Genomic DNA, 24,201 nt, shown 5'->3' on the forward strand with positions numbered 1-24,201 from the left:
CCCTAAGCCGGCATTGATGCTGGATACTCCTGATACGGTTCTGTTCAACAGTGTATTTAGATCTGTGTTTCTTTTGCTTATACTATTTTTTTTGGTGAGAAATAGAGATTTTACTAGGCACAGAGAGTGACTGTTGGACAGAATTACAAAATGGCTACTGGACTTCCTACAAAGCTGTAGTGCAGTACTCCAGGGGAAGGAGGGGCAGAAGAACATTTTTTTCTCTGTCCTCTCCCTTCAAGGCTGCATGCTGATGGCCCCTTCCAGCCACATGACCTCTCTGTTCATGGGTGGGTTCTTGATGATGGCCTAAATCAGATGGGCAGACGCAGCAGGGTCACCCAGTAGGCTGGGAGGCTGATTAGCAGAAGGGTGCCAAATAGGCCTGGAGCAGTGGTCATCACTTAGAAGCCCATGGGATGGGCTTGATGCGGAGCCATGGGCAGTGTCATGCCCTCTATAACACCCTTGGAAGCAGAATAAACAGCTTGTTGAAACTGGCCCTGAAAGGCAGTCAGCGCTGGCAGTGTTGATGATGAGCCCACACTGGTCTCCCTGTCTAGTTCATTCTACCCCATTGCAACAGCCACCAGGTGGATCACATTAAAGGTGCCTATGAGATTACATTGAGAACTTGCTGGAAGTCCTCCAAGGTCTGGACTTGATTCTTCTTGAAGTTGTATGTCTTAATGGCCACTGCAATGCTTACATCCACATGGCCAAACCTTTCTTTTGCTAGAGTCAGGGCTGCTTGCGCATCCTTCTTGGAGGTCATGTCAGCTAGGGTGAAGGCATAGCTCATCCCTTACTTCTTGGCTTGGGCCTCCCCATTGATGAGTTGGGCAGGTCCAGAAGTACTGCAGTGGCCCCTTGCCCTCCAGCTGCTCTGCCATGGCCAGACCTGGACTGGAGGCTCCTCGGGTTGTTAGAGCGACCAGGCCCTCATGTTCCTAAAGGCCACAGCCATCTTTAAATCTGTGTTTCTAGACACCGTTTTTTTCTCCTCTTGCTTGTAATTCTGGCTTTGACCCTTATTGACTGGGTGACTTCAGGCTAATCACTGACCTTGGTGGACCTCAATTTTTCTTTTGGAGGAGGTTGTTTAAAATGGGAGTTCACATGCATTTGAGGTGATCAGAGAGTGAGCTTTGAATGGGACTGTGAGGAAAGCTGTAACTGTATTGTTTCTTTTATTGTCTGAAGAAAGAGGGCTTCCAGAATCGGCAATGAGATCATGCCACTGAGACAGCATTGCTGCCTCCAGTGTGCTGCTTTATAACCATGGGTACGACACCCAAACCAGCTCTGCCCAGGAATCATGACTGGGGTGGGGGCTTGACCACAGCCCACTAGCACCACTGGACTCTGGCTTAGCATTCAGGACTCAAAAGCTGGGCAAGAGTGAGAAGTGGTTTTGCTGCTGGCTGCTGGTTTTGCTTTGTCTTGTCTCTCTAGCACATGACAGGATCTGGCAGAGGTAGTGGTCAGAGGAGCATGAGGGGGGAAGTAACCTTTTCTCTCATTGGGGGAGATTTGTTCCATTGAAACATGAAGTGCAACTTCACACGGCTGGGCCCTAGCTGGCTGGCAAAGGGCAGTGTGTTAGCAAACAAAAGTGTTCTTGTGTTTTTGTCAATGAAAACTCAGTAAACCGCAGGAGGAGACGACAGTACCTTTCCCACTTCATTCACATGAATGATAATGAACTCCATTGTACAGAGAGCCTTTGGGCATTATCTGATGCTGCTATTTCTGTGGGCCAGAATTTGCCCATCTCCCACATGACTCGGGGTCGTGTAGTCTCTTTCCCACTGGGTGGTTCTGACAGCTTCACGTTCTGTAGCTTCTGAGCGCTGGCCTGGATACGCAGCCACTCAAAGTGAGCATGGCCATGTGGGCCCCAAACCTTCTGACATGGGAAGTAGTTCCAGGGGGCATTTCGATTACAATGGACTTTTCAAATGGGTTTAAAATATACAGGGGCTTTTTGGCAAATGAAATTTACACACACACACACACCCACACACCCACTCCTCAGTGATTAGAACTTACAGTGAAGCAGAATTTATAAAAATAATTCTATAGGGTGAGAAGGGAAAGTAGCGATATTTAAGTACATACCATGCTACAGACCCTATGCTGGATGCTTCCCAAATCTTCCTTACCAAATCCTCCAAGGTAGATGTTTGCATCCCTACTATATTGGTAGGGACACTTAGGTTCAGAGAGGTTAAATTATTGGCCCAAGATGATCGCAAATAAAAAGGAGTGGGTCAGGAAACTGGCACCAGTTGAATTAATCATTTGACATGCCTGGTGCGGTGGTAGGAATGTTGTAGACATTTCCTCACTGACTTCTCACAGTAACTTTATTATTACCCTTATAGATGAAAAAAAAAAATCAGAGTTCCATGAGACATGGTCTTATGTAACAGCCAGCATTGGAAACATGTTTTTTTGTTTTGTTTTGTTTTGTTTTGTTTGTTTGTTTCTTCATATCACACTGCTATGTGATTGAGTCCACTTTTGGGAGCCAGAGGCCATTCATAAGCAAACAGGGTTATCTCAGGGTTGTGATCAGAGCGGGAGCTGGCCCAGGCTGGTTTAGCGTAAGCAATCCTAGCTATGTAAAAAACTGTGTTCAATCATTTCTCTGCCCCCTTAGCAAACTTTGAAGACCTATTGTGCATAAAGCATTGCAGAGGGCACTGATGATCAAAACAGTGATCTTAAAGCTTGTGTAACAAAAGATGATAGATGTATATTCACCATACTGAGGCAGTAAGCAAAGTAGGGCGGTTTTGAGAGCATTTCAGACATAAAGAATTGCTGGTTAATGGAAATATAATCGACAATATCCTCCGTACTCTCCAAGCATTTCAGTAATTTGTGTGTAAATCTATATTCTTGGAAAAATGTTCTTTTCTTATCAATAATAGGTCAATTTCCAAATATAGGGTGTAGAACTTAAAAAGAGAAGCTACCATCTATCAGATATTAACTAGGAGTTAGGACTGAGCTTTATACATCTGCTCTGAGTTTTATAAGAATCCTGAATATAGGTATTATTTTCTACATTTTCTAAGACAGGAACCTGAAACAGATTAAGCAACTTGAAATATCAGATCTGTTTTCAGAGGTTCTGTGCTTTCTACTCCAGTGGCCTGCTGATGTGTGCATAAATGAAGCTTACTCCTCAGCTCAAATTTTCTTTTAAAATTCCTCATCTTTGTTTTAAAACCGATGAGGCAATTTGCACTAGTCTCAAACATAAGCCCTAGGATTTGGGAGATCTAGTTATTCACCTAGGTCCTGCTGACCCTTATCTTATTTAAAAATTTTAGGTTGTGACCACATTGAAGAATGCAACTGTGTATACCTTCCCTGTCCATGCTCATGCTTCCCCTGTGAGAGCCCAGACTCCCTAACACATTGCAGGCACTCAGGAAGTGTCTGTTGAATGTAATGTGATTTAGGCTTAATTGCTTTGTTTTTGTTTTGTTTGTTTGTTTTTGGCTAAAAGAAGACTAGAAATAGATATCAAGAAGGGAGGAACATTTAAGACTGCAGATGTGGTCATTAATTGGAAGGAACCAGATACAGAAAAACATAAAAAGTAGATAAAAGATTTCAAAAGCATGGGGTTGGGGGTTAGGGTAAATAACCCCAGGCATGTCAACAATCTTAGTCAAATTCTGCCTTACCTTTTCCACTCACGGAAAAGGTGACGGCTGTTCGCCATACTGGGACAGATAGAGAAGATTGCTCACTGCAAGGTTGACCATCCTTGGCCTCTGGCTAGCTCAGCCCTGTCCAGCCTTCCCAAGTACCGAGGGAATTAAACTGTTGTCGCAGCTTGCTTGTGTGCCTTAGCACAGTGGTTGGGAAGGTACCATTTTAGTACCATAAAACTGCAATAAAGGGGGATGTCTTTGCTTCTGTAACCTTCTGCCTGGTGCTCCATCAGCCCTCAGAAATATTTGTTGAATTGAATGGAATGTGGACTTTGAATTTTCCAGAATAGATAATATATAGCCTCCTTTGCTATAGAAGATAGGACCATGCCTATAATGCGTGTGAGACATAGTTTGAAATGAAAACTAAAGAAACAGTGAGGTGGATTTATAAAGTTCCTCAGCTAGTCTGCAGAAAAAGCTGGGAGCAGGCACATTTTCTTCTTCTTCTTTTCCCTCCCGCCCCCCACCCCCAGTCAAATGGTTACTCTCTAGTCCTGCTTGGGAGGTTTACACTGAGTGACCAAAGCTGCCAGATGTTTCCATTAGACCACTGTGAAGAGTGTGCCTTGCAGACACCTGGAGTGTATTTCTGTGTGTGCTAAATGGTGGTGTGGAGGGAGCTGGTGGGTAGTGCCTGCTGCATAGTCTGGATTCTGCTTTCGGTTGCTGATGATATGGTGCTGTTTTATGATTATGTTCTTTTTTAATCCAATATTGCTAGTGTCAAAATTAGAGAAGACCTGTGTGCTTGTGTCTGTGTGGTTTTCTTTGCTGGGGAGTAATTTGGAAACCATTGCAAACCGATGATAGCAGCCGTTATGATTTGACTAGCCTGGCATGAATTTTTCCCAAAGATATGCAACACTGATCATCTGAAGCTACTCACTTACCAGAAAAAAAAAGAAAGAAAAAAAGAAAGAAAAAGAATAGAATAGAATAGAATGATCTTGAAGGGAAGGGAAGAGCTGAGGAAAGCCTGCAAGGGTTTTTTATGTCCTAAATTTTTTTCTACAAGAGGTACCTTCTTGAAAGTGATACAGAAGGGCTGAGGTTCTATTTTTTTTTCTATTTTTTTTTAAACCATGCTCTTGGGAAGTTGCAAAAGCTGAACAGAAAGTATGAAATCTGGAAGTTTAAAAAAAGACACAAAACCTCCCCAAAGTGGCCAAAAAAAAAAAAAAAAAAAAAAAAGGCCGATACTGGAGAAACAGCGGACGTTTTGCTCACTTTTAATTGTTCCAAATCCCACTCATAGAATTCATGATCTTTTTTTCTTATTGACTTAAAGAATTACGAATGCCTACCAGTTTTTGTCCTGGGAACTTTCTCATAAATTCTGTTTCCATATTATGAGAATGACTCCTGTAATTTATCATTAATAACAAAAGTTCCAGAAGTCATGTGGATGTCTCATCTGATGCACAGGAGACATTGCCAGACGTCACCGAACTGGGTTAGCGACAAGTCCGCTCTCGGGCATGCGAAAATGGTCATGCTTCATCCAGGTCTGGGGTGCTGAGCACAGTTGCCTGAGGTTGCCTTCCTTTCATTTCTGGAGTGGCTGTCTTCGGAGTGTTTAAGTGGACACAGCACTGCTTTAGATCTGGAGCCACTTGTTGCCTCTGCCAGCTAACTGGGAACTCACTTCAGCTCTCCGAGCCTCAGAATTTCTCAACTGTAAAATGGGGATGCAGAACCTCTAGTACCCTCCCAGGTCATTGTGAAAATTAAATGAGGAAATAGAAGCTGTATTTGGCACATAGTCAATGCTATTATTGTCCTTCTGCCATCTTTTGATAGACCTGATGGGCCACATGAATTTGATAGGTGTTTTAACCGAGACCATAGTGTGTGCAAGGTGTGTGCATTGAACTCGATCCAGGACTCAAGGGGTTGGGGGAGGAATGTAAGGGAGCTGACATTTTTGCTCATTATCTGCTGGGTGTCAAGCTTTGTACCAGATCACCTCACATATGTCCTACCCACTTCTTGTAATGACACTCTGGAGTGGGAATTCGCACACACATACTCATCCCCTTTTATGAATCAGGAAACTGAGGCTCAGGGACTTTCTTGCCTTCCTGGGGTCACATGGCTAAGTAACTGGCAGGCTTGGGAAAGGAATTCAGCTTTCCTTGGAGATTAGATGCCACTGATGAAATTCATAACCTCAGACACGTATTTTAGGAAATTCTCTGTGGATGGGCCATGTCTAATTGCTTTCATTTTTAACAATGGCCATATCATAGGTTTTCAGATACGCTGATTAATTGTGACCCCACTTGTAGCCCTCTTCGGCCTGAAGACTGTGTTTGTCCCCTAGCCTTTCTGAGGTCAAGAGTAGAAAGCCGGCTCTGGAGGCCTTTACCCTGGGGGCAAGAGGAAGAGACAAAGGGATCTGGAGCAAGGCTTTCAGCTTTAAGTATTCAGCTTTGGCCAAGTTCTTCCCCCCATTTTCCAGACCTTACCTCAGTTTCTCACACCTCTGCTTTTGTGAGCTGTTTCCTTGGCTTTATAAAGTCTACCCTTCTAGACCCAGCTTGACTATTCCCTTCTGTGTCAAGGCTTTCCCACCTAGCTCCTCTAAGCTGGTAGCTTCTTCAGGGGTGGGGTTGTGTCTTATTCTCCTTAGTGTCTACTGTTGACTGCATGGCATGCATATAATTGGTGTAGCCACACTAGTAATGAGTGAGTCAAAAGAAACTAGCCTTGGCCTCTGAATTCCTAACAGTGTTAGCCTCCAAAGAGGCTCACCATTTTATGCTCACCTTTCAGGTATTTGCTTGGTCTTGGCATCCTTACTTGGCCTCTTCTGCAGTCAGAGCGGTCTCAAAGAGACTCTACTTGATGGCTATTTTGGTTCAAACTGTACCTTGGCTGTTTATTTCTGTTCTCTGCCTGGGACTCCTGGGGATTCTGATTTAATTGGTTTGGGCACTTGCCTCACAGAGTGAATTGTTTAAGCATAACCAGCACAACATAAAGCACGCAGGCTGCAGCTCTGAGATCCCAGTATTTGAGGAAGAGATACACATGCGTGCAAAAGAGAGAAACCATTCCTGAAGGCGGGGGCGGTGGAGGGCACAGAAGTTGAAAAGGATATGAAAGCCACTTCACTTTCTCGTGTGAGTAGAAACACCAGCAGAGGTTGTTGGAGCCACCTTCATGTGTCTGTGTGTTCATTCATTCATCCTGTACAGCCTAGGTTGTGGCAGACCCCCTCAGTGGCCTCTCATCCTGCCTTCTGGCCCCTGTGTGCTTGCTCTGTCTTATGCAGTAGTGAATCCGCTTGCCCCATTATTCACAGGGTAAACTGTAGGCTCCCTAGCATGGCCTCCATGGTCACTGATCTCATCTGCCCACTCGTTCCCTGATCTTCATCTCCCGCAGCTCCATGCTTGTGCCTCTTAAAACTCCAGCCATGTTGGACTCTTAAGGACATCACTGAAATTCCACTTTGTTTTATCTCCAGGCTTTCCTGTGTGCTGTTCCCTGCCTTCTAGGTTTTTTCCTTCTCTCCTACTTAGTTGTTAAAAGTCCGTCCAGTCTTATCACTGCCATTTTCCCTGACCCGGCCGAGCTGAAGGAGATGAGTTCTCTCCCCCCACCATGGTGTTGTGGGCACCCACTTGTCACAGCTCTGATTACATTGTGCTGAGCTGTGTTTGCATATATCTTTTTTCCCACAGGCCTATGAACTTTTCATAGTTGAGGCCCATGTAATATGCCTCATAAGAACAGTTCCTGACATATAGTAGATGCTAAATAAATGCACACTGACTGAGCACATTAATTGTATGCTGTGTGCTAAGGAGTTACCCTGAATCCAAATAGAGCCATTAGTAGGGTTTTAGCAGAGGTGGTGGCAGGGTTAGGGTTGTGCTTGGGATAGAATGGAGAATGACTGGGGCTGGGTAGTACTGGAGGAAAAGAAGCCAGCCAACCTTCCCACCCTCACCTCTAGCCTCTTACACCATTTTTATACTCCACCCATCCTGGGGAGCATTCTTCTCATGCATTTCTGCGTTCTTTCCAGACAGGCACTGTCCTCGACTTGTTTCCAGTACACTCGGTAATGTGTTTCATCTTTATTGAGCATTTTATTATGTACTGAGAACTTTGGACTCAAAAAAATTAATCATCACAGTAGCCCATTGGGACACTCACTTTTACTAACTTCTTTTTTTTTTGATATTTGAGGCAACTGAAGCCCAGAGAAGTTAAGTCATTTGCCCAAACTACCCAGCTAGAGACAGTAGATAAGATGTGAATGGAAGTGTGACTCTGAGTCACTGCTCTTTCCTATGGCAATATCTCTATTGCATTTTTTTTTCTTTGCCCATAACCTATAGTGTAGTAGCACACCCAACACAATCTGTTGGATTTAATTTAGTTTTACACTTCCACCCTGTATATTGGTTGGTGTGGGGACGTTGGGATTTGTTTGTAGTTTGCTCTTGTTTCCTCTGAGCAATGCTGCTGGCATCCCCTCCTCCTTTGTTTTGTTTCTTTCTCCTATGTCCCTCAGATTCCTTCATGATATCTAGGTTTCCATCATACTGGGTCATTTTTCTCTCTCCCTTTGAAATTTTGATTGGAAGTCTTCATCAGACTTCCCTGTTGCCCATAAAGCTGTTGTCCCTGGTGTTGATGAGATGATGACTCATTTCCACTTCCAGGGACCCACTGCTCTGACATGGTGATACATCAAAGCCCGATTGTCAATATTATTTTGATGGCAGGTTCACACTTCCCAAATGCTCCTCTTCCCTGCAAGGTCCTCACCCTCAACTAAAAGAAGAGGGGAAGTATCATCTGGGTCTGGAAGTCCTTCAATTCTTTTATCCTGGGCTTGATTAGACTTGTGTTAGGATAGGATGTAGACAGGGCTAGACTCAGTCCGCCTCCGTTGCTTCCTAGGTATGAAACTTCTGGAAAATAGGAGCACTAGTGTATATTTCCCGAGTGGTGGGGAGGATTTAGTATGAGAACAGGCATTAAAACTCCTTGTTCAGAGCTAATGAATAGTCTTACAAACACTAATGACTTCCTTTATTTTCATCAGAAAGTCACCTTTGAGGGTCCTCACAACTGGCCACTTTGCATGAGTCACACCAGTTGAGTAGAGGCTGATGGCCTTGATGGCAGATCAGGCAAAGCTTAATTTTCTACCAACTTAGTGATTTTCAGACACTTGCTCAGCCATGTTCGTCATGTCATATGACGTGTGTTCATTCATTCATCATTCATTCATTCATGTCATATAACCTTATAACCATATAACCATATAACCTTACCTCAGGGGTTAGCATAGATCTTCTTTAAAGGGCTGGGTAGTATTTTAGGCTTTTCAGACTATAGGATCTCTATCACTTCTGTCTAACTCTGCCTTTGTTTTATGAAAGCAGCCATATATGGTAGGAAATGAGTGGACATACTTGTGTTTTCATAAAACTTTATTTGCAAAAGGAGGTAGTAAGCCAGATTTGGCCCACTAGTCACAGTTTGTTGATCCCCATTTTACTAGAATGTTCATGGCCAACTTTCTTTCATTTTATAGCTACCTATTCCAGAAACACTGCACATTAATCCAATATCTTCAGTTAGCCTTCATATGGTTATCTCTGTTCATTTGGTAGGCAGATATCAAACACAGCAGCAGCTGATTAGCTGGGACTCTAACCCAACTTGCTAATGCTTGTACATCATCCTTTGTTTGGTTCAAGGCATACTTAACTGCTTCCTGAGCAGGTCCCACCTTACAGTCTGGCAAGAGCCCCCTTTTATGTTACACTCCAATATGAAAAGCTTCCCTTCCTCTCATGGGCATCATCTTCATTTTCCTCCATTCTCTCAGAATGATTTCCCCTGAGGATTATTTTCTCTATCCAGGTCCCATGTAAGAATAATTTATTTTAAGATAGAGATCTGACATTCTGTTTTTAGTGTTGGGTAGACCGGGTTTGAGTTCCAGCTTCCCTACTCACTAGCTGTGTCACCCTATGTAAGTTATATCAACTCTTTTTACTACAGTTTTTTTTTTTTCTAATTTGTAAGATCTGGACCATAGTAGTACCTACTTCACACGGTGTTTGTAATTCACAAGGGAATGCATATGCCATCAGTACATTTTGGGGCCCATAGGAGGCACATACTCCCATTTGTTCATCAGATACTACTGATTATCTGTACTGTCCCTGCAACTGCATGCCAACCTTTATAATACTATGTAAAGTCACATGTATAAATAGCAGAGCTAAGACCAAAGTCAGATCTACTAGACCTCCCAAACCCTGTGCTCTTCACTCAGTAAAGATCTTGAAAATAAGTATTTTTAGGGAATTTATAACTTCACCAGTAGTAGAATTTTTGGTTTACTGTCTTCACCCATTCTTCTTTTTATATCAAAATCTTTTATAGACTATAGAGTACTTCCAGACATACACAAAGCTCAGGCTCAGTAAATACTCACTGAATGAATGAATTTGGTGAGCAAGCCTCTACTGAGTGGATTTGTCCAAAATAAAGTAAAAGTCTATAAAAGACTTAGGTATTCTCTTTACTCATCCGTACCTTCTATCTGATCATCACTATTTCTCCCATTATTCAATTTTGCTTTGAGATGGCTCTTTTCAGTCTTTTCTTACAAGTACCCAAATTCTACCCCGAATTCTCATTGCTTCCCAGACCATGATGCTCAAACCACACTTCACACGCCATGCATTTAAATATTCAGTGGCTCAGGGTGGTGCCAAGCCCAATTTTCCCGGTGTCCCTTGCTGTCTCTCCCATTGCTTTTGACAGGAGCCAGGCTCACCACAGCACACTTGGTCTGTCAGGGAAGCTGAAGAAGCTTCCCCAGACCCAAATTTTGGTAGCTGGGCTGGTATTCATTTGCCCTACATAGCCTTTAATTGAAAACAACACAGATTCTAACTTGTTTAAAATGTCTCCAAGTCCTGGCATACACTGATTGAACCCAAGGCCCCAAGACCTATCATCCCCAGAGAAACACAACATTAGAGGGGACAGAGCTTAGTGTAGGGAGACCTATAGGAATGCAGAGGTCTGTAAAATGGCTCCAACACATTCTGTGAGGTTTGGCAAAAGCCAGAGCCCTTGTAGCCAGACACGTTCTGCATGAAGTTTAAACTGATTTGACATTGTGGCAGGGGAAGTCCTTGCTTTCAGGATTTATTAATTAATGATTCACTCATCAGGATTGTGTTTTGTGTAAGGTATCCAAGATATCTAATGATTCCTGCTGAAATACTGTTAATGCTTGGTTTTCCCACTTTCTCTCCTCTTCACATTCTTGGTCAAGATCAAACAGCATTTGAATCTGTCTTGATTTGGACTTGGGTCTGGAAGTCAAATCACGTGACAAAATATAAAATTGGCAAGCTCCCCCCTTCAAAAAAAATTACTAGTGTAACCACCTATTTTTAGCTATTCAATTGAGTCCTTCAGTTAGGCTCAGATATCATGTGCAGTGAAATTGTCAGAGACATTATTTTCCTTTTAGAGATTATTCAAGTAGTGCAACAAAGACACCTATTATAAACCTCGGGCCCCTGCATTCCCAGCAACATATGTTGTTACTGAGGGCTTATCTCGGTGAACACCCTGTTATGCCACTAGTGGCCCCAGTGGGAACGTTGAGTGTTATTCTTGACTTTTCCCTCTTGGTATCTAACAATTCCAAGACATGCTGATTTTGCTTTATTCATATCGCTTGACTTCATCCACTTCTCCCAAACTCATAGTTCATGCCTTGTCATTTACTGCACAGCATATTGCCATAGCCCCCTGACGAGCTTCCCTGCTTATCATCTGTCCTTTCCCTTTCCACCTGCCAGCCAGCAGTCCTGTGGATCTCTGTAAAGCATGCATTTTATCATTCCATTCACTTGCTTAAGCATTCTCAGTGGTCTTTTCCCCCTCAGAGTAACACCTCAGACAACAAGCACAGTCTATAATGTCCAGCATAACCTGGTCTATGCCTTGTACTCAGCATTGCTTTCCACTGTCACCTCTTCATTCTTTGAGATTTACCATATTGAACTCTGGACTGTACTCAAGATGTGCCGTATTTGCTTTATTTGCTGTGCCTTTCATTTGATTCTTCTGTCTTGAATGGTTCTATTGACCTGTCTTCCACTAGCCTTATTCTTCCTCAGGACCCTGTTTAGCTTCCACTTCGTCCAATAAACCTTTCTCTGTCTGGATTATGAGCTCCTCTTCTATGTTTCTGCAGTACCTTGGACATTCTCTTATCACGGCACTTGCCATACAGTATTATAATTACCTGTTTTCTTATTTAAGCAACTGTATTATAAATTTCCTGAAGATTGGACCATATCATGGTTACCATCATATTTCTAATACCCTAGAAGAAGTTTGAGGGAAAGAGTAATTTATTCTATCTTTTTACTTCCCTTGCTATGTATACCAGATGGATTTCCTTTTTTGAACACATTAAGCTGGATTTCTTTCATGATTCTGCCTTTGTTCTAGATATTTCCTAGAAATGTCTTTCCTCTCTCTCTCTCTCTCTTTTTTTTTCCATGTGAGTTCATCCAGGGCCAATCATGTAAATTTTTAATGTTTATTTTATATTATTTATTATAACCAGACCAGCTAAGCTGACCCTATCCATCAGGGATAGGGTGGAAACAGCATGGTTGATACAGAGGGAAATGTCTTAGAAAAAGTACTGAGATGGGAATCAGGAGCCCAGAGCCCAGGTCACAGCTGTACTGATGGTTTCCAATGTGACCTTAAGCAAATGAGTCCCCCTCTCTGGACTTGACCTTCCTCATCTTAGCATGAGAAGGAATCGGATTAAATGATCTTTGGGGACCCTTCCATTGACAATCCCTTTAAATTGTGGTATTTGAGATAGGAAAAGGGAAGAACTTTGTGGAAAGATTTGTCTGTGCTAAATAGGTCAAATCAACAAGCCAAATGTCCAAATAAAATTCGTCAGTAAATCCTCGGTTGATCTTGCTCTGCCACTGTGTGTGCTATGAGTGGCTTAATCTCAGTGTTGCCTGCTGTGCAGGCTTGGTGCAGGCTTTGGTTTCAGGCAAAACTAGACATGATTTCCAGTGCTGCTTCTGTTGCTTACTTGCGATGTGACCTTGATCAGGTTCCTTCTTTCTAGGCTTTGGCTTCTTCCTCTATAAATTGGGTATCAAGAGTATGTATTTATTATGGTTGGAGAGAGCATGGGGATTTGAAATAGCGCCTGTAAAGCACTTAGAGTTTGCACAGTAAATGCTGTAGTGGTGACGATGATGTTGTAACTTGATATGAATAGGTTGCCACGTGGTTAAACTAAGAGGATTAGAAGAGGAGATTCTTGGGATAGTTACTTCCCTGTGGTGAGTGTTAAAAAATCATTGATTGAAATGGTACACTGCACCCAGCAGGAACTCAGTAAGTATTTGCTCAATAAATAGAAGGGAGAATTTCCTTTTTGTGTGGATAATGAGAAAACAGTGCTGAGGTTAACTTTGGCTATTTGAAGGCTGTGGAAATGAGCTTCCCTGTTAGAGATACTTTGAGTTCTTAGTGTAATAAGAGTCCAAGGAGCCATTTTTAGTTAGACCTTCAGGGCATATTTTAAGATTTTATTTATTTATTTGACAGACAGATCACAAGTAGGCAGAGAGACAGGCAGAGAGAGAGGTAGAAGCACGCTCTCTGCTGAGCAGAGAGCCCAATGTGGGGCTCGATGCCAGGGTCCTGGGATCATGACCTGAGCCGAAGGCAGAGGCTTTAACCTACTGAGCCACCTAGGCACCCCCAGGGTGTATTTTAAAACCAAGAATTCACCCTTCAAAATAGTTTTTTTCCTCAGGCTTTGTTTTTGAAACACAAATAAAACCAAGTCTCTTTAATTTTCAACATTTATATCCTTTCCAACTAAGGTTAAAATGATTGAATTATCATAAAAATCTATTTGTTACCTAAAGGTATACATTGATTCAGTAAAGTGACATGAGTTTCTAAGCCTTGAAGAATCTTCTCATTGAGTCCATCTTTTTTTGGGAAAGGCACAAAAGCTAATTTTTCTCCTCAAGAGTGGGGGAAATGCTGTGCTTGCTTATGTGGGGAGAAACATATACCTCTGATAGTCATAATAATCTTTTATAGCCTTATATAGTGCCTTGTTCTTTCCTTCCTCCAACTATGGAAAAGTGATATATCCATCTTTCTGGAATATCTACTATGTGCCAGGCACGCTTGGGGAGGTTTCCAAATAGTGTCTCTAATTCTACAAGATAAATATTACCATTTTCATTTTAATATGAAGAAGCAGGTGCTTTTGGAGAGTAAGCGATGGATAGGTGATTTAATTTGGGGTCTGCCTGTTCCTAAAATCCATCCCTTTTCACTCCACCAGATTGGTCCTTATGTGAGAGTTGGACATTAGTTATCAGCTGCACTAGGGGTGATGAGAACAAGCATTGAGGGCACAGGGCACAAGGTGTGTAATGAGGAAGTGGTTCTCCTGGCACTACCTTTCAGGTGCACGGCTTACTCAAGCAGAGCATGGCTGCCTTTTGCTTATAGTTGGGTTACATTGCCTAAATCCTTCAGTACAAAGAAACACAAAGGCCACACACTGATGGGCATGAGGAATTGGGAATTATTTAATGTTGGTTTGGTCATAACAGAGTGTCCCTCCAGAACAGAATGGTTGTCCATACAGAGGCCTTTTGTTTGTTATCACATTACGTGCTTAATGAACATCCTAGAGGATGTGATCTGAAATGTGGCCCCAGTGGTGCATTTCAGGACCCTAGATTTGGTGGAGCTCAATGATTCCTTTTCTTAATCATTGTTGTTGATCTCCTGCTACATGCCAGCTAGTGTGTTGTGCTCTGGGTATAACCCAGGCTTTTTAACCCTGATTGGCAGTAGAAGTATCTGGGAAGCTTTGAAACAAACAAAACAAAACAATGTTTAGGCTTCACTCCCAGAAACTCTTATTGAGGTAGAAAGGGATCTAGGCACCAATACTGGGTGATTCTAGTGTGCACTCAGGGTTGAGAGACTAGTGCAGGGGTAAGGAGAGCAAGAAGTAGTGACAAATGGGGGAAGTAGGGAAGTACGCAGCAAATAAGCGGAGTTCCCCAGACATTAGTCAGCTGTGTGTCATGGTTATGGTGTTGTGTAGATCCTCACACCGATTGTCCTGTCACATAAAAGATTTCTTAAAATCACTCATTTGGAAAAATAATGTATTTAAATAGGAAGCTTTACATACTCACCATAATCAAAAGACCAGTATGCCTTGCCATTAATGGAGTAAAGACATAAAAATAAAATAAAGACAAAGCAAATAATATGTATAATTCATACACAACATTTTGAGAAATATCAATACAAGGGCAAGAAAGTGGGCTTTGCAGGATAGGACGTGGGTTAAGGTCCTAGATCTATTGTTCATTATCTGGGCATTTCCAGGGAAGTGACCTTGCCTTCCTCAACATAATTTTTCTTTATGTATAAAAGAGTCAGTAATGCTTGCCATGGCATGTTTTTATGCTTATGAAATCATTGCAGGAGAAAGTGCCTAGTTCATTTTTGTGTGCATAGATAGATGCTCATCAAATTGTAGTTTCTCTTACACTAACTAACAAAAAAAAAAAAAAAGACTTATGACTAGTGGTGCCTATAATGTGCTTGGGGGCTGACCTCCTAAAGATTGGGGAGTGGTGTTAAGTCACAGTGTGATCTGAGCCAGTCTTAAAGAGTGAGTAGAGGTGCTCCAGGGTGATTGGTTTGAAGGGTATGGTGCAACTAGGAGATACCATGACTTCATTGACAACCAAGGTGGGGATTACCAAAAATTATTTCTGAGTATCTTATGTTTATGTTTAAAGAAACTAAGTGTACTCTGGCAAGGGTCTGTTCCTTTGTGGCAGTCTTTAGACATACCTCTCACCTCTTTCCCATCCTGGGACAGAGGGTGAGGCAGCTCTTTCCCGTAATTATAGTGGGATTTCAGATTAATTTGGCTTCTGCAAAGAGGAGCCTGGTTATTCCTATGTTATTACTCTGGTTAGTCCTGCTTGTGTAAGGCATGATCCTCTCTGAGAATTCTCAAGCATCTGATGGCTCATTATATAAACGCTCATCCACATCCAGCACTGTGTCTGACAGATTGCTTGGGTAATAAATGCTGAATGACTTGCAGTGATATACTTGGATAGAGAAATGTGTAACTCTGAAGTCTTTGCCAGTCGCCAGTAACCATGTCTATAGTCTCATGCATTTCAAGTTAAAAACTTTGGGGAGGTGATTTTATTCGTAATATGAAACTTGGCTGACTGATTGGTTCATTTTGATTCTTTCCTTTAGTCATTCAAAAATTTCAGCCAGCAGCTACTGTTTGGTAGAAATCTCTGCTGAACTCAAGAAGCTGAGAGACTTGTGGGAGATAGAGACAAGTGTAAACCATAATGAAAGCCAAAACACAAAATGAGAAATAATGACAGCATAGTGTGGAGCAGAGCCCTTGAAAGGTGTGCATAGAATTCCGTGCGCATATAGGGAGTGAGCAGAAAACTTACCTCAGATCTGGTTTCATTCTGCAGTCCGTGAATCCTTGGCATTTATTCAGAGAAGCCATCTTTTCCCATCTATGCACTCATCATACTGTCACATGATCATCTGGATAAGGCCGCGCAAGCTCCGGGAGGGCAGTTTTGCCGGCTGCAGTGCTCATCGCTGAATCCTTAGTGCTCTGCTTAGCCTAGTATTTGGCTCATGGTAGGTGCAGAATGTGTGTTTGTTAAATGGCTTTGTGGATGAACCCGAACTGGCTGCAGACGCAGTAAAGAGCTAGAATATGGGTCTGAAAAGGATATAATGTTGGTGAAATATTTAGTATCCTGGAGCACATTCTAGCTTCTGGAAAAGAGATTTCCTTTCCAGTTTAAATGTCCTGAATTGTATGGAGCCTCATTGCCACCTTTCATAAGCAGAGGGATTCCTGGACCATAAGCACAATTCCAAATGTAGAGATATTCCCGGCAATTGAGTGACGCCCATGAAAGTCAGAGAGGCTTTCTCCAAATGGACCAGATTTATAGGGTGAGAAGAGATATGTGAATCTAGGCCAGAGGCCAAGGTTCCTCATTTATTCCATCGCTAGAAGTGAGGGCCTCAACAAGATGTAAAAACAACTGGCTTCTGCATACCTGCCTTTGAAGGACATTCAGTCTGGAAAACTCCATACACAGCCCTCTGTCTACACTGTGCTAGAGTCTGACTGCTTTTGGCATAGGTCAGTTTCTTGGTGTCCTAGCAGGAGCACAGACACGGCAAGAGTGGCTTCACAGGCCAGCCTTGCTACTTTCCAGCTGTGTGGTCCAGGTTTTCTTGGCTGTGAAATAAAGGATGGGGCCTTCTGATGCTAGTGCAGTTGTGGTGAGCGCCCAGAATCTGGAACCCAGATCCTCTGTGCAGAACTCACCTCAGCCCCTCTACTGACCCCGCTGTGTGACTTCTCAGTGAGCAAATCCTCAGTGAGCAAATCCATTGTGTACGATTACACCATGGGAGCCCTCCTCCTGCCAGAAACCAGGGCTCACTTTGGACGCTGAGATCCATCTAGAACGTGAACTCCTCACTAGTTTGTGGGCTGTTGGCAGGGGCTGCGTCGTGCCCTGTCCTGCAGCGTGTGGTTCATAGCAGAGCCTCAGGAACTGTTTGGTCATTGAAGGAGCCGCGCTTCCTCTCTTCCAGGCGCGGAAGTCGGCTTCAGTGCCTGCCTGTCCGTGGGTGTCCTCTAGATGGCGAGCTCAGCTCAGTTTTGGACAGCAGTCAGCCCCTCAGGAGGGGCGACTTCTGGGTGTGGATTGGTTTAGTGGAAATCCAGTTTCATCCGGTGCACAAGGAATCCTCAGAATGGCTGCAAAGCATCTGGAAATGCCAGCCAGCCGGGGCGAAATCTCTGTTCTTTCCCAGGGAGTTGATGGGTGTGGGTGTGTCATCTCTCCTCTCCCACCCGCCAGTTTTCTGAATAAGGGAAATGGCCTCCTCAGAGGTGGGGAAGAAGCTAAACTTTCTCTGCAGGCGTTGCTGGGTGGCCTCACCTGTATTTTCTCTTCTGATTCCGACAACGACCTTATACAATAAATAGTGTTATGATTTCCTCATTATAAATGACGAAGCTGAAAATCTGAGACATTTGTGTGTCTCATCACCGGCAAGCAGCTCTTTTGGAAGTGCGGGGTTGCCAAATCATGTCATTCCCCTGATTCAGTCACTTTTACGTGTCCTCGCTATCTTAGAGAAAAGGTACAACATCAAGGGTGCAGGAAATAGAAGCCTGATAGCTAATTTATTTAAGTATTTGGGTGCACAGTAAGAGTCACCAGCTCCGGGGGTAACGTCTGCTCTAGCCAGGGAAGGTAACCTGTATCTGAGTTCTTGGCAAGGCAGGGTTTTATGTGTCCAGAATCCTGCCACAGCTTCCAGGGAGCCCCTTTGGAAGGGTTCAGTCAGCTGCAGAAATTCTAAATGCTGGTGGCTTGAGGAACTCCTGTCTAAAATGAGCTTCGTTTTCTCTAAAACCAGATTTTTAATTTTCTCCTCCTCCCACGTTTTGGAGTTGGCTGGCACTTTTAGGAGAAAGGTGAGTGGGAAAATTATTATTCATTTACTTGACAGGTATCAGTTTAGCTCGTATTAAGGTTTGGACCATGTTCTGTCAGGCATAGTCCATACAATGCTGAAGGCTTTGTAAGTTCTGTCTTAGTAAAAGACATTAAGACATGTTCAAAAATAATTAGAGTTTAAGGTAGAAAATGCCAAGGGCTTTGAACGTATATCTGAGTTTGGGAGGAATTACATATTCTCATTTAGGGGACTCTGGGAAGGCTTCATGGAGGAGGTGATACTAGAACTGGACCTTGGAGATTATATAGGTTAAAGGTAGGATTACAAGGAGAAGAAGTAGTGGTGTTTAAGCCAAGAAAAGTTAAAAACCAGTATGTACAGCTGGGGAGCAGTGAGTCCTGCAGTTACCCCTGTGTAGAGAAGCAGAAATTACAGTCAGGGAGGAGACCGGCCTCACAGTGGAGCAGTGTTATATGCTACATTCACCTCCCATTATGATTGTATTTCTGTTTGTCCTTTCTCTGTGATGTTTATATAGTTGCTGCTGTGTTATTAGGTGCATGTAAATTTAGAATTATCACACCTGGCTTTTAATTGTCTTTGTATCGTAAGTATGTCTCTTTATCTCTAATAACACTCTTTAGATTGGAGTCTATATTGGATGATATTAGTGTAGCTACCCCAAATTCTTTTGGTGAGTTTTTGCATGGTTCATCTTTTTAAACCCTTTGAGTGTTAATATTTCTGTGTCCTTATATTTAAGGTCCATCACACATAAACAACATACAGATATTTTTTCTAGTCAGACAGAGTGGATCTTTCAGTTAGAGAATTTAGTCCGTTAGCATTAAATATAATTACTGATGTATCTGTGCTTTTAACTCTTTTACTTATTTATTTTCTATTTGATCTACTTGTTTTATGTTTAATTTTTCTTTTTTGTATTATTTAGGAATATGCAGATATTTCTAAATCCCATTTCCCCTCCAAATTCTGCTTTATTAGAATTTTAGTTACAGTTCAAATAGTTATAAAGATTACAAGATTAGTTGTACATTTATTAAATTTAACAACCTTATATATATATAGGTATATAGATACATATAGATATATACAGGTATATAGATACATATAGATATATATAGATATATATTCAACATAAACTAGTATTTTTACCATCTCCTAATAATGCTGGAGATTTGAGCACTTTAATTTGCTCTCTATTGCCTTTTTTTGGATGGTTTATATTCATTATAATTTTACATATATTTTAAGCCCATAAAATTTAATTTTTTTGTATAGTCTATGTTCATTTAGTCTTACCAACATATTTACCATTATTATTACTCTTCATTTTTGCTTCCACTTCTGTGTTTGCCTCTGGGATCTTTTTTTCTCCTGCTTGAAAATTTCTCTTGTTCTCTTTTTGTGCATATCTGTTGGATGCGAATTATCTCTTTTTGCTTGTCTGGAAGTGTCTTTATGTTACCTTTACTCTGAGGGTTATTTTCTCTGAGCCTAGAGTTCTGCATTTCTGCCAATTCCTTATTTTCCAGTCCTTTTCAGGCATTCTTCTATTGTCTTCTGTTGTTTGTGTCAAGAAATCACCCCTATTACTGTTTCTCATTTGAAGTTAATGAATTTTTTTATTTTTTAATGTATGTTTTAATTTTTCATTGTTGTTCATTTTTATTGTTTGATTGTGATATTCCTAGCTGTTATTTCCTTTGCATTGATCCTCGTTGGGTTGCTTAATCCTTTTTTGTCTTGGAAAATTGTCACCTTTTTTTCTATTTAAATAATTTTTCTATTTAAATTTCATGATTTTTCTATTTCCATTTAAATAATTTCTCTATTTAAATAATTTTTTTGTCTCCTTTATCTTCTGGGACTCCAATTACATGTATATTAGAACTTTATGCCTCATTCATATATATCACTTATATAAATACATAAAATATATGTAGATATATGGCTTGTTGATTGATCTATCTTATGGTACCTTGTTTCTGTATTTTCATATTTTTTAATCTCCTTGCTTCAGCCTGTGTATTTTCTGTTGGTGTATCTTCCATGTTACTGATCCTTTCTTCTGCTGTACCGAATTTGCTCCCAAGCCTTCCTTTTGAGTTCTTAAGTTCAGTTATTGCATTGATTTTCAGTTTTAATATTTCTATTTGAATTTTTATTGGTTTAATTTCTTTGGTAAAATTGTCCATTTTGTTATCCATTTTATTTTACATATTAATTATAGTTAAAAACAATATTGGTTTTGTTTGCCAAACAGAACTCTAAAATGGGCCCCAAATTCTGTCCCTCGCCCACTCATGTACATTGCATGTATAATTCTCTCCCTCTTGAATATGTGTGGCACCCGTGAATTTGGGGCAGAATCACTCCCTGATTAGGTAGGTTACACTGTATAATAAACATGATGAGATAATCATTTCTGTGATAAGACTTCTTCGTAGCAGACTAAGGAGAGACTCTCCTGCTGGCTTTGAAGAAGTAAGCTGCCAATTTGTGAGACGGTCACATGGCAAGGACCTGAGGGTGGCTTCTAAGAGCTGAGCAGCCAAGAAAATGGGGCCTTCAATTCTTCTAACAATTTGACTGAGCTTGGAAGAGGATCCTGAACACCAGATAAGGATGCAGCCTCACTGTCTTCAACCTTGTGAGATTCTGAGCAGAGAACCCAGTGATGCTGTACATAGATTAGACCTTTAGAAACTGTGAGATAATAAGTGAGTGTTGTTTCAACTCTCTCTGTGTGTGATGGTTTGTTATACAACATTAGAAAATGGTCATTGATAAACCTATTTCTGTATCTTTTTATATTCATCTTGTTTTTGCTGCGTTTGATATTTTTATATTGAAGGCCTGGTGTTGTATGTGAAAAGTTGTAGAGGCTGTTGAAGATGCTCTCTTTCTCTGGGAATGGTCCATCCTGTTCTCTAATAGGTATTTAGGATAGTGGTAAATCCCCATAATCCATTCATAAGTGGGTCTCACTCATTCTTGGTTGCAACATTCATATGGCTGTATCTGAATTGTATTTGCTCTCACTCCTAGGTGTAGCCCTCCAGTGATTTCAAACTGAAAGCTGGGGTTTTCACTGCGGCTTTCCTTTAAGTAGGTACTGAACTCCAGTTTTGAACCCCCCAATATCTTGCTGTTACTTAATATTTGTGTTCCCCCCAAATTCATATGTTGAAGTCTAATCCCCGAATGTGTTGTATTTGGAAGTGGAGGCCTTGGAAGGTAAATAAGTCATAAGAGTGGGGCCCTAATGATTGAGTTAGTGCCCACATAAGAAGAGACAAAAGGGAGCTGATCTCATTTTTCGTTTTGTGAGGGTATCGCGAAAAGGCATCTGCCTGCAAATAAGCAAGAGGGCCCTCACCGTGAACCAAATTGGCTGGCACCTTGGACTTCTAGTCTTTAGAATTGTGAAGAATAAATTTCTGTTGTTTAAGCCCCCTTTACTCTTCCCTGCCAATATATGGTTATTTCAAAAATAGCAGCCCAAATTGACTAAGACATTTGGTATTGGCAAAAACTCTGCTCTGCTTTCCAAAGGCTTATTTACTTGTATACTTAGTAGCTTCCTGCCTGGTTTAACAATTTATGTTTTCCTACCATGTTCTTTATTTCCTTCTGAGTCCTCACTAGCAGACTGTAACATCCATATTTCTATTAAAAAGCCTACTAATGTAGGCTTTTGCTGTGATGCTCCCCCAAATTATTTCAGCTTCTGCCCATTGTCCAATTGCAAAGCCACTTTCATATTTTTCAGTATTTGTTATAGCAGTATTACACCTCCAGATACCAAAACTTGAATTAGTTGGAGTTCAGTCAGAACTAGTAGGAAATAAATATTGAGAGATGTAGTGCAATGAATTGGCTGATGTGATTGTGGAGGTTGGCTAGGCTATTCCAAAATCCATAGCGCAGACCATCAGGAAGGGCAGATTGGAACTTATGGACATGGACCGAAGCTTCTGTCTGTAAGTAGAACTTTTCCTTCTCTCAAGGAAGTCTTAGCACTGCTTTTCCTTCAGCTGATTAAATCAGGCCCATCCAGATTATCTAGAAAAATTTACCTGAAGGTCAGCTGATATGAACTTTAGTCACAGCTACAAAATACTTCCACAGCCTAAATTAGTATTTTACTGAATAACTGAGGGCTGTAGTCTAGCTTAGTTGATACATCCAAAAGATCATCATATTTGGACATGAACTTGGGCTTCCTTTGCAAATATTTGTCCTATTTTCTCCGCTTGATCAAATATCTTCAACTCTTGGTTTAAGTGTTGCCTCTACTCTATTGCCTCTGCTTCCCACCCCTGCTTCATATAAAAGTAATTTCTTTTTTTCATGTGCCTGTAGCATTTACTATGTTTTTTATAACAAGGGTCTGTGTTTATTTACCCACTTACTGAGCTCTGAGCTCTGAAAGGCCCAGACCAGGGTATGGTATTCAGTGTCTGATACTGAGCAAATGCTCCATAAATATTATTTAAATATTTATTGATCTGTACCAAAGTAGAAGGTATGTGTCTGTTTATTTTAAAACCTTAATCAAAGGAAGCTGACTCTCTTTGAAGGCCCATTTGAGTGGACCACTTAATTATGCAAATATATAGTGAGAGAAACACAACCACTGTGTTGAGATAATGCAGAGCAGAAGCATACAACTTTATTTAGAGTGCCACTGTCTGGGGCGCCCGGGTGGCTCAGTGGGTTAAGCTCTGCCTTCGGCTCAGGTCATGATCCCAGGGTCCTGGGATCGAGCCCCACTTCGGGCTCCCTGGTCATCAGGAAGCCTGCTTCTCCATCTCCCTCTCTCACTTCTTGTGTTCCCTTTCTCACTGTGTTTCTCTCTGTCAAATTAATAACATCTTAAAAAAAAAGATATAAGAGTGCCACTGTCTAGATCAATGGTATGCAGAATTGATCTCTGCAGAGGAAAAGGTGAACAAAATTGCATGAGGATCCCATTGCTTTTTTAAAAGTGGAGGGACAACAAGCTGTCCGTTCTCCTTGAGATTCTAATTAAGAGAGAATTATTGGAATGAAGCTGGCTGGATCTGCTGAGTATCTAGTTGCAGAGAAGGTCAATGATGTTCTCCAAATAAAATTCTCCTTAAGGATGGGAAGACTTAGGCTGATGGCCTGGATCTAAATCACCTTGGAGGTGGTCTGGTTGCCTCACACTGCGAGGGATGTGAGAATCTCTTCTAGAGTTAGTCATCTCAACATAGTGCTGTGCCCTGGGGAACAGCAGCTGAACATGGTGATGGAAGTGAACACTGGTCTCGGCCTGGAATCCCTTTGGCCAATATTGCCCCTGAAGGAGTGAGATCATTTTCCTTTGAGGAATAGTAGTGCTGTGAGTAAGGAGCTTGGCTAATGAGGAGGGACTATTGCTGTGGAGACCAGTATTCCATTATAACAAGTTAGAATGATAAGAGGTCTTGCCAGTAGCAGCAGGTTGGACTTTGGTACCTTTCCTACTCTGAATGTAATTTCTATTTAGCAGCTTCGCTGAGGTGTAACTGGTATATACTGCACACATTTAAAGTATAAAATGTGATATGTTTTGACATACGCATATGCACCCATGTAACCAACATCCTATCCATTATTTCTAAAACTTTCCTGGGTCTCTTCTTCGTTGTGGCAAGAGCACTTAACATTAGATCTACCCTCTCTAACACATTTTTTTCAGTGCACGATACAGGACTGTTGACTATAGGCATTATGCTGTATAGTACATTTCCAGAGCTAATTTTGAAGGTGCAACCCTTTTGGACAATGTATG

At 41.6% G+C, this 24,201-nt stretch overlaps 1 pseudogene; it reads right to left on the reverse strand.

Moving 5' to 3' along the window:
- Positions 1 to 237: 237 nt before the first annotated feature.
- Positions 238 to 2,192, reverse strand: LOC116876986 (annotated as a pseudogene).
- Positions 2,193 to 24,201: the final 22,009 nt, after the last annotated feature.

This window comes from Lontra canadensis, unplaced genomic scaffold (genome assembly GCF_010015895.1).
Source record: "Lontra canadensis isolate GAN:19392208 unplaced genomic scaffold, GSC_riverotter_1.0 scaffold49, whole genome shotgun sequence".
In the NCBI taxonomy this organism is placed as follows: Eukaryota; Metazoa; Chordata; class Mammalia; order Carnivora; family Mustelidae; genus Lontra; species Lontra canadensis.